Here is a 10369-nt window from a genome sequence, read left to right as displayed (position 1 = left end):
TACACATTCTCTGAGCCAAGCCATCTAACGCTAACCTTGCTCAAAGTAAGCACAGTTGCCTGCATTTAGAATTAAGAGCCAGAAGTGGTGATTCACACCTATATAACCCCAGCACTTGTGAGGCTGAGATAGAGGGATCACCATGAGTTTGAAGGCCAGCCTGGGTTACAGAGTAAGTTTCAGGTCAGCCTGGGCTACAGTGAAACCCTATTGAAATGGCTCAGTGGTTAAAGGTACTTGCTTGCAAAGTCTGCTAGCTCAGGTTCAATTCCCCAGTCACACATGTAAGATGGATATGAAACAGTGCTTTCAGCATCTGGAATTTGTTTGCAGCAGCAAGAGACGACCCTGGTGTGTGTGCACGCACACACACACACACACACACACACACACACACACACACACCACAATAAGTAATTATCTAAAATATTTTCATGTGCATTTTAAAACAAGAAAGCCTCAGACTAGGGACTGGCCTTGCAACATAGCCCACCACAGCCAGGCTAGTTGTCAAAGCTCAAATCAACCCAGTCAGACTTGTTTTTGGTTTTTGAACTTCCAGGGTAGGTGGCCATGTTGAGATTAACACCATCCCCCAGGCAATAGTCATGAAGCATGTTTCAATGGATGCTTTTACTTTGTGAATGATGCAATACTCTATTTATTTTTTATTTTTTTTTAGTTTTTTGAGGTAGGGTCTCACTCTAGCTCAGGCTGACCTGGAATTCAGTATGTAGTCTCTCAGGGTGTCCTTGAACTCATAATGATCCTCCTACCTCTGCCTCCCGAGTGCTGGGATTAAAGGCGTGCATCACCATGCCTGGTTTTTTCTTCTTCTTTTTTTTTTCTTGCCACTCAAACTGCATCCTCTCCCTCCAGCTCCCTTTAAGCAGAGCAGGAATGACCATCAATGGCAGGTGGCAGCTGCATCAAGAGCTGACTTCATGCTCAGGAGAGAATGCCAGCCTCCTCTTCGTGGTTTCCTTTACTCTACACAGTCAGAGAAACTTCTCTAGTAATGAACTATAGAAATGATCCCTGAAAGTATAGTCTAGACTCAACTTTTTTTTTTTTAAATTATTTATTTATTTATTTGAAAGTGACAGACACAGAGAGAAAGACAGATAGAGGGAGAGAGAGGGAATGGGCGCGCCAAGGCTTCCAGCCTCTGCAAACGAACTCCAGACGCATGTGCCCCCTTGTGCATCTGGCTAACGTGGGACCTGGGGAACCGAGCCTCGAACTGGGGTCCTTAGGCTTCACAGGCAAGTGCTTAACCGCTAAGCCATCTCTCCAGCCCTAGACTCAACTTTTTACTATTACTCAATTATGATTATATACCTAATAGCGTCCACCAACAAATTGTTGTCCTTGGGTCTCACTTTAATTTAGGGCCTCAAGAGAATGAACCCTTTGCAATACTTGAAAATCTCACACATTGTGTCATGTCCAATAAAAAAACAACAACATTCCAACTGTCTATGGCCATCAATACACCAACCAGAAATTGGTTAAACATAAACACAAGGAAAAAAGTTTCCACAACATTTGCATACAGGCCTTTGTTTCCTATTTGATTTTATTTCCATGGAATGAATACCTAGACTGTGTTTAATTCTGAGAAACATTGAGTTCAGTGCACTAGGGACCCCTTGGCTTCTCAGCATGCAAAGCAAGACATGGGAATTGATGAGTTCTTAAGTCCCTTGTGGCTCTGGAATTCTGTCACTTGTGTCCCATAGGAATGAAATGTCCGAGAGGCACTGAGTGAGGAAATGCATAATGCTTTTTTTTTTTTTTTTTTTTTTTTTTTTTTTTTTTTGGTTTTTCGAGGTAGGGTCTCACTCTTGTCCAGGCTAACCTGGAATTAACTCTGTCATCTCAGGGTGGCCTTGAACTCATGGCAATCCTCCTACTTCTGCCTCCCGAGTGCTGGGATTAAAGGTGTGCACTACCATGCCTGGCTAAATGCATAAATTTTTGAAAGATTTTATTATTTTATTTATTTAAAAGAGAGAGAGAAAGAGAGGGAATGAACACAGCAGGGCTTTCAGTCACTGCAAATAGGCTCCAGATGCATGTGCCCCCTTGTGCACCTGGCTTACATGGGACCTGGAGAATTGAACCGGGGTCCTTTGGATTCACAAACATGTGCCTTAACCACTAAGTCATCTCTCCAGTCCAGTCAGGGTTATTTTTGCACGTGCATATGTGTAGTATTGTGTTGGTGTGTGTGTGTGGTGTACATGTGTATGTGTGCAGAGGTGAGAGAAGAATGTCACGTGTCACTCTTCTGTTGCTCACTCATGTGTTCCCTTGAGACAGAGTCACTTATTGATTCTGGACCTCGTTGTTTTCACAAGTTCCAGAAATCCTCTGGTTTCCACTCTCCACTGAAAATGTGTGACAGGCATTGTGGCCAATTCATGGCTGTTTATGTGGGTGCTGGGAGTCAAACTCAGGTGGATTCATGCCCATGCTTACATGGGAATGTTCTTACCTTCTGAGCCATCTCTCCATCCCTGTTTTTACTTTATATTTTAAAATGTAAATGTCATTCTAAGAGTCACGTAGATGTTTTAACTTGCCTTTCCTCGTAATTAGTGATGGTTAATTGTCCATATGCTTATTTGCAATGTGTGCCCCTTTGGTGAAATATCTATTCAAGTTTGTTGCCCCTTTTAATGAGGCTGTCTGATAATTGAGTTTTTGAAGATTTTTAAAATATACTTATTTATATTCTGGATAAGCACATCATCAGACGTTGCTTTGTAAATATTTCCCCCTATTCCATCTGTCCTCTCATCTTATTCATAATATCTTGTGAAAACAGAACTTTAAAAATTTTGATGCTGATGAAGTCTACTGTGTAAATCTTTCTTTAAAAAATATTATTTATTTGCAAAGAACGAGGGAGAGAGAGAAAATGTGTCCACTAGGGCCTCTTGCCACTGTAAATGAACCCCAGAGGCATGCACCACTTTGTGCATCTGGTTTTATGTTGGGAAGTGGGGAATTGAAACTGGGCTGGCAGGGTTTGCAATCAAGTGCCCTTAACCACTGTGGTATCTCTCCAGGCCTGACCTGTAGATCTTGATGTTTGTGTTTGGTCTTCAGCTCAAATTATTTCCTAAATTCATTCATGGTTTCTTCACTGGGTTGCTTATAAGCAAATTAATTCCCACATATTTAGGATGTGCAGATACCTCTGTACTGTTTCTAGTATTCTTCTGTGGAGGTCTGAATACATTTTTTTGCTGTATTTTCTTTTGTGATTAGGATGTCATCCATCTTGGTGGGTTTCCACATGTATGAGAACAGTGGGCACAGTCTATGCTGCTGGTAGAAGGTTCTGCCCCTTCTTTCCGTGGCGGGTCGCTATTCCTGCCCCTCTCCCGTGCTCTCTGGTGTTCTGAAGTGCTTCTGTAATACTTTTGGGGGAAGCAGTGAAGTTTCTAATATTTGTTAGATTTTACTTATTTATTTTTGATTACTATCAATTGTTTTTGAAGCTCTGTATTGGGGTGAGCGCACTCTTAAAATGTCCATCTCTTCTTGGTGAGTTGGTCTCTATGCTACGTGGGCTATCTCAGTTTATCATTGCTAATATTCCTTTGTTCTGAAATATACTTGCATGTCAGTGTACACATCCTGGCTTTCACGTCATGTTTTTTTTTTTTTTTAATGCTTGTAGCCATTACCTTCTTATTGCTGGGACAAAACATGGGACCAGAAGCAGCTTATGGACAGAATGGGTTCAGTTCCAGCTTCCAGTTTCCAGGGGCAGTTTCATCATGGTGGGGACCGCATGGAAGGGGCAGAAACTGGGGGTCACAGCTCCACACATCAGCAGGGCTGAAGGCGAGAGCAAGCTTACCACACCAAGAAGGGGAGTCTGCACTATAAAATCCCAAGGCTGCTCCACAGGGACACACCTCCTCCAGCAAGGCTCCACCTCTCAAAGGCTCTACCAGCTGTGGACTGAGTGAGGCTTAATGAACACATGAGGCTATAGGTGACATTTGACTTTTGAGCTAGCATGATGGTATATCTTTTCTATCGTTTTCCTTTTTTTTTACACTTGAGACAGAGAGTCACATTGTAGTGTAGGCTATTGTAGAACTCAACATGCAGCCCAGACTGAACTCAAGGCAATCATTCCTCCTCAACGGCCCCATGTGCTGGAATTGCACGCATGAGTCACTACTGACCACTTTGGTTATTTTTAGGTGTATCTATCCATTTTCTTTAAATCTGCTAATATTTCATATTTAAAGCACATTTTTTCAGCTCCTTTTGTGGACTGTGATAATCCCTGTTTTTGAGTGTGATATAATCAGCCATATAAATGAGTTTAATGGCTTCTTAATGGTTGACAAGTTCTTATCCTGAGGTGTTCTTCTCCCACTCTCATGTCTTTTTCTCCCTTCTAGATGATTCCATATTTTCTCCAGCACTAGCTTCCTGGTGTACCTCTATTGAATTTTTTCTCAATTCCTTTTAGGTGAAAGTATACTTCTGTGGAGGAAAAGTAGTGACACCCACTTCTCACACAACCCTCTTCAGGTGACATCCTTGGACATCATTCATAGTGTACATTCATAGTTTAATTCATAGTGTAAACATTTTTAATTAATTAACTTATTTAAGAGAGAGAGATGGGAGCACCAGGGCCTCTATCCACTGCAAATGAACTTCAGATGCATGTGCACCTTCTGCATCCAGCTCCATGTGGGAACTGGGGAATCGAACCTGGTCCTGTGTCTTTGCAGTCAAGCTCCTTAACTGCTAAGCAATGTCTCCAGCCCCATAGTCTAAATCTGAATGGGTTTTTGTGCCTTCCTTATGGGTTTTTCTTCTACAGCTTAGTAGCAGTATTCAGTTTCATGGAAAATACTATTGGAACAAACTGCAAAGATAAACCTCTACACATTTATCACCTTACAGTTCTTCAGGCCGGAAGTCCCCCAAGGGTCTCCCTGGGTAGACATGGAGACATGAGCATTGGGTTTGCACGTCTTCCTGGTGGCTTTGCCAGGGGGTTCACACCTCACCTTTTCTGCGATTGGCTTGTGGCTCCTTTCACCAGCCTTAGAGCCAGCGACACCGCTCCTTTCCATGGTTGCGCTGCAGGGGACTCTGCCGCCAACCACAGTCAAGAGACTCTGGGCATTCAAGGCCCTTGTGACTGGGTTGAGCTCACCTGAGTGCCCAGAATCACTTCTCCACTTCCAGGGCCTTAACTGAAGCACATCGGCAAGGTCTTTCTGGACCCGTAAGGGATATTGCTAAGAGCCACTGTGGTGGTTTGAGTGGAGTGTTTGTTCCCCCATAGGCTCCGGTGTTTTTGATTAAAGTTAAGCTTCCTATTTAAGTTTCTAGCAGCCTGCTGGAGGAGGTGTCGCTGGAGGTGTGGGGGTGGGGCAGAGCCTCTGGTTCAGCCCTAAGGTAAGTTCGGGGGCTGATCTTGATTCTAGCCCAAAGGTGTGGGGAGAGAAGTTTGAGTTGTGGCTTTTTTTTTTTTTTTTGAGGCAAGTCTAACTGATTGGCCTTTTCTTTTTTTAATGAGAGAGCAAGTATGTGCTAGAGAGAGAGAGAATTGGCATGCCAGGGCCTCCAGCCAGTGCAGTTGAACACCAGACACGTGCACCACCATGCGCGCATGAGCAACTTTGCATATGCAACACTTTGTGCATCTGTCTTGCATGGGAGCTGGAGAGTCGAACATAAGTCCTTAGGTTTTGTAGGCAAGCCAAGCCATCTCTCCAGCCCTGAGCACTAGTATTTGGTGTTTTCTCGCTGCAGTTGCTTTTGCCTGCTTGGAAGGATGAAAGTGAGCAGCTTCTTCCACCATTGACGGAGTCCTCTTGTTTTTTAAGCTGAAATAAGCCCTTTCCTCCCATAAACTCTCTCTGGTTGGTTGTTCATTCCAGCAACTTGGAGCTGACGACAGCAGCCCTGGAGTTTAGGATGTAAGCATCTCTGGTGACTGTGATGATTAATCTTGTTGTCAACTTGACAGGATTTAGAAGCACTGTGGAAACGTACCTTTGGGTATGTCTTTGAATGATTTTTCTAGACTAGGTTAACTGAGGTGGAAGAACCATTTTCACTGGGGTCACACCGTTCTGTGAGCTGAGGTCCTGGAATGGATTAAAAAAGGGAAAGCAAGCTGAGCACCATTCATCTCTCTCTGCATTTTTTATTTTTATTTTTTTGAGGCAAGCCCAACAGACTGGCCAGTTTTATGTGAGAGAGTGAGAGAAAGTAAGAGCAGGTGTGTGAGAGAGAAAGAGAGGGTAAGAGTGAGAGAGAAGAATGACATGCCAGGGCCGATAGCCACTGTGATCGGACTGCAGATGTGTGCGCCCCCTTGTGTGCATGTGCGACCTTGTGTGCTTGCATCACTGGGCATCTGGCCTTTGTGGGACCTGGAGAGTCAAACATGGGTCCTTAGGCTCTGTAGGCAAGTGCCTTACTGCTAAGCCATCTCTTCAGCCCTCTCTCTGCTATTTTATTTTTCAAGGTAGGTTCTCACTCTAGCTCAGGCTGACCTGGAATTCACTATGTTGTCTCAGGGTGGCCTTGAACTCACAGTGACCCTCCTACCTCTGCCTCCCAAGTGCTGGGATTAAAGACATGTGCTACCATGCCTGGCTCTCTTTCTCTCTCTCTGCTCTTTGACTATAGCTGCAATGTGACTGTCTGCTTCATGCTCCGGCCACCATGTCTTCTCCACCATGATGGTCTGTAGCCCCTTGAATTATGAGCGAAAATAAAGCCTTACCCACTGAAGGTGATTTTTTTCAGGCATTTGTTATAGCAAGTAACTAATATAATGGCCTATTACTCTGTCTAACACAGTGTGTTAGACAAAGAATGCATTGTTACCATTTTACTATCAGTCAGATATCTATTACATGTTTAGGTGCATAAAACTGAAATGTTTCATCTTCATCTGCATTTGTACCCTTTCCAGGGCTTTCTTTATGCAGTTCACCTACTGTTTGGCACCAGACCCCTGCCTGAACAGCTTTACCTTTCTTTTCTCCTTCATGTACAGACAAAAAAATAAAAAATAAAAAAGTCAGGAATTCCCATATTCTATCAATCAAACACTGATACCTGGAGCCTGACACAATGACTTGTAAGACCTTAAGCACCTTGAGACTGTTTCCTAATGAGCCCTGGGCCTTACCCCAGACAGCCAATCTTTTCAAAAAATATACTTTTATTCGTTTGTTTGGGGTGGGGTGGGGAGACAGAATGAACAGGCACACCAGTGTCTCTTGCCGCTACAGACAATGTCCATATGCAGGTGACGCTTTGCTCATTTGGTTTTATGTGGATACTAAGGAATCAAATTCAGGCTAACCTGAAGGCTTTTCCAGAAAGAACACTTAACTGCTGAGACATTTTCCCACTTCCCAAATGGCTAATGTTAAGACAGACAACTGATGGCTTGTAAAACTAACAAGGTGGCAAGATGCCTGCTTGTCTATCTTAATATGGACCCACACAAATAGAGCATGAGATACGTTCAAGTAACTCCCATTAATGGTTAAAAAGAGAACTATCGGTGATAGTTTGAATGTGAACTATCCCCCATAGCCTCATGTGTTTGTGATTCAGCCTCCTACTCAATTCCCTGCTGGTGGCCTCTTTCTTTCGTAGAAGGCAGAGGACTATGAAGGCATTACTACCTTTTCCGATAAGCCTGGATGGACCTAGACATTTGGCATCTGAGGCTAGACTAACTATCCCATCCTATAGATGCCTCAAAAAGACCCCAATCCAAGTCTGTAGGTGGGCTTTTGCATTTTCCGAAAGCCCCTTTCCTGCTGTACAGGTGCTCTGTAGTCTTTCCTTCTCTTAAGCTCTATAATCCCTAAAATGAAATCTTTCTAACCTGAACCCTATATGGTCTGTGAATGTCAGTATTTGAATCCATAAGGCAAGAACCCACAGGTCACTAATTCAGTGGAAGTTTTGTGTGACCACAAACGTCCCACATCCTAGCTCCTGAGTTATTTGCCAATTCAAGAGCCCATAAAGATACCTCAAATTTCCTGTTTCACTTCTCCCGCCCCACAAGAGAGGGACTACCACTTATCTGCAAGAGCAGAGGGTGGCACCCTATGGGCTGGTATGCAGGCTTGCCAGGCTAATGGTGGCCCTAAGGAGTGATGTCAATGCAAAACTACAGCTCTCACTTCAGAGGGAGTAAGGGATAGCTTATTCCAGAGCCAACCATGAATGACCATTGCCTGAGATCACAGACTCCGGTTACTGAAAATTCCACTTTTCGAGGTGGTGACAGTACCACAAAGTTTATGTAGTAATAAACCAAAAAAAGTCATTTATCGAGGCACCTTTCAAACACAATGGTGGGAGCATCAGGTAGGTAGGTGACAGCAACACACAGCAGTCTCAGCAATCAGGTTCAGATGTTTTCTGACGACATTCTCGGCTTTTGGGTTGATGGGACCTAGAGGTCTGTTAGGACATTCAGACTAATTGTAAGGATGCCAGGTCATATACAGAGATAGCTATTTAAAGGGCTATGATAGCCTAAGATAATTTTTAAATTATTTTTATTTTGAGAGAGAGAGAATGGGTGCACCAGGACCTTCCTTCAGCACGCTATGAACAAACCCCAGACATGTCCCCCCCTTGTGTTCATGGGCGACATTACATGCTTGCATCACTGTTCGGCTATGTGGGACCTGGAGATTTGAACATGAGCTCTTAGGCTTTGCAGGCAAGCACCTTAACAGCTAAGCCATCTCTCCAGCCTGATAATTTGACTCTGGATGTGCGACAATCACAGAAAGTTATCAGTCAATCAGCATTGCAGGACCTTTAACACAAGTGCATTTTTTTTCCCTGAGGCAGGGCTGGAGAGGGGTTGCTCAGTGGTTACAGGCTCTTACTTTCAAAGCATGATGGCCTAGGTTCAATTTCCCAGTACCTATGTAAAGCCCAAAGCACAAATTGATCTTTTTCCCCCCTCTGGGAACCTTAGTTCACAGCATATGTACAAGCAACCTATACGTGCTCTAGAAATCCAGGGCTGTGAACACAAGGGCTCCACAATACAGTGTGAAGCAATCTGGTCTCCTGGCACCAGTCCATGGAAGTGCCTGGCTTCGCTGCATAGAACAGAAGGAAACCCCTACTGCATATGGCCACTTGAAGAGATCATAGTCCTTGTGGTAGTTTGAATGTGAGATGTCCCCATAGCCTCCAGTGTTTGCTATAAAGCCTTGTGGTCCGTCCCCAGCTGGTATGGCCTTTGGGAGGCAGAGCCTTGCTGGAGAAGGTGTATTGCTTGGAATGGGCCTGGTGTGTCATATCCCAACCACACTCCCCGCCCCTGTCAGCAGTAGCTCAGTCTTCCTGCTAATTCCAAACTGCTGTGACAAGACGTGATGCCCAGGTCTGCCCCAGTCCGCTTTGCCGGCCACAGTGAAACTTCCCCTAGAGACTGTAAGCCTGAAATAAACCTTTACCTTTGATAAGCTGGTTCTGGTCTTAGCTTTGTCCCAGCAATGAGAAGGTAACGGCAACAGTCCCTGAGCAGAGGTACTTGTTGGTATTTGGAGTTTATATAGACACACAGGCAGGTATAACTACTCAGTTTATATCCTGGGACACTGACATTCTAGTTTCTCTGGATTTGAAATTTCAGAGCTTAAATTTTTCTGATCATTGTCTTGATTTTTCTGAGATTTTCAAAAGAGCAAAATAGAAAGAGAGAGAGAGAGAGAGGGAGAAGAACAGAAAGCACAGATTTTTCACAGTGAAAGGTCAGTAAATTGTTCTGTTAGATGAATGTCACAGGCATAATAATTTTCTCTTGTTCTTTTAATGAAAATGTCAACTCAGTTTGTGGTCTACTTGCTAAGTAAATGACAGATTTACTCTTAAGAATGGTAGGTTGTAGCCGATGAAAGGAGAAGCAGCCACATGGATTCAATACATTTGCCATAACTGGGTAAAATGACTTCTTCGTACCCTAAAATTCCTTTCTCCCCAAAGAAAATTTCACAGTGGGAGGCCAGCTGTTTCCCTAATCCAGAAGGAGCAAGTTTTGACTTCTTCATAACATGCTCTGGTCTTGATTTTGTTTTCCCTTCTTCATCCAATTTTTCTTTGTGCATTCTCTAGCCAATGAGACAGGTACAGTTCAGAGCCTCCCCCTGAGCCTTATCTCTTACAATGTCTCGAGACAGTGCTGTGGCCTGAGCGCTTCTGCAGGTTTTAGGAACAAATATGACGTGTTCCTCAACGTCATGTTCCCATCATTCTGAAGATATTTTCGTTTTGTTTTGTTTTTTGTTTTGTTTTTCGAGGTAGGGTCTCACTC

The 10369-nt window shown here is 43.7% G+C and overlaps 1 non-coding gene across 1 annotated transcript; it reads right to left on the bottom strand.

Annotated features, from left to right (window-relative positions):
* Nucleotides 1–850: 850 nt before the first annotated feature.
* Nucleotides 851–1054, bottom strand: LOC123458905. The gene has a single exon (XR_006635847.1). It is a non-coding gene; the product is annotated as a small nucleolar RNA U3 (small nucleolar RNA).
* Nucleotides 1055–10369: the final 9315 nt, after the last annotated feature.

The sequence above is a fragment of the Jaculus jaculus genome, chromosome 2 (assembly GCF_020740685.1).
Source record: "Jaculus jaculus isolate mJacJac1 chromosome 2, mJacJac1.mat.Y.cur, whole genome shotgun sequence".
NCBI lineage: Eukaryota > Metazoa > Chordata > Mammalia > Rodentia > Dipodidae > Jaculus > Jaculus jaculus.
The sequence above is the reverse complement of the archived record's forward strand: the minus strand, read 5'-3'. Positions and strand labels throughout refer to the sequence as shown.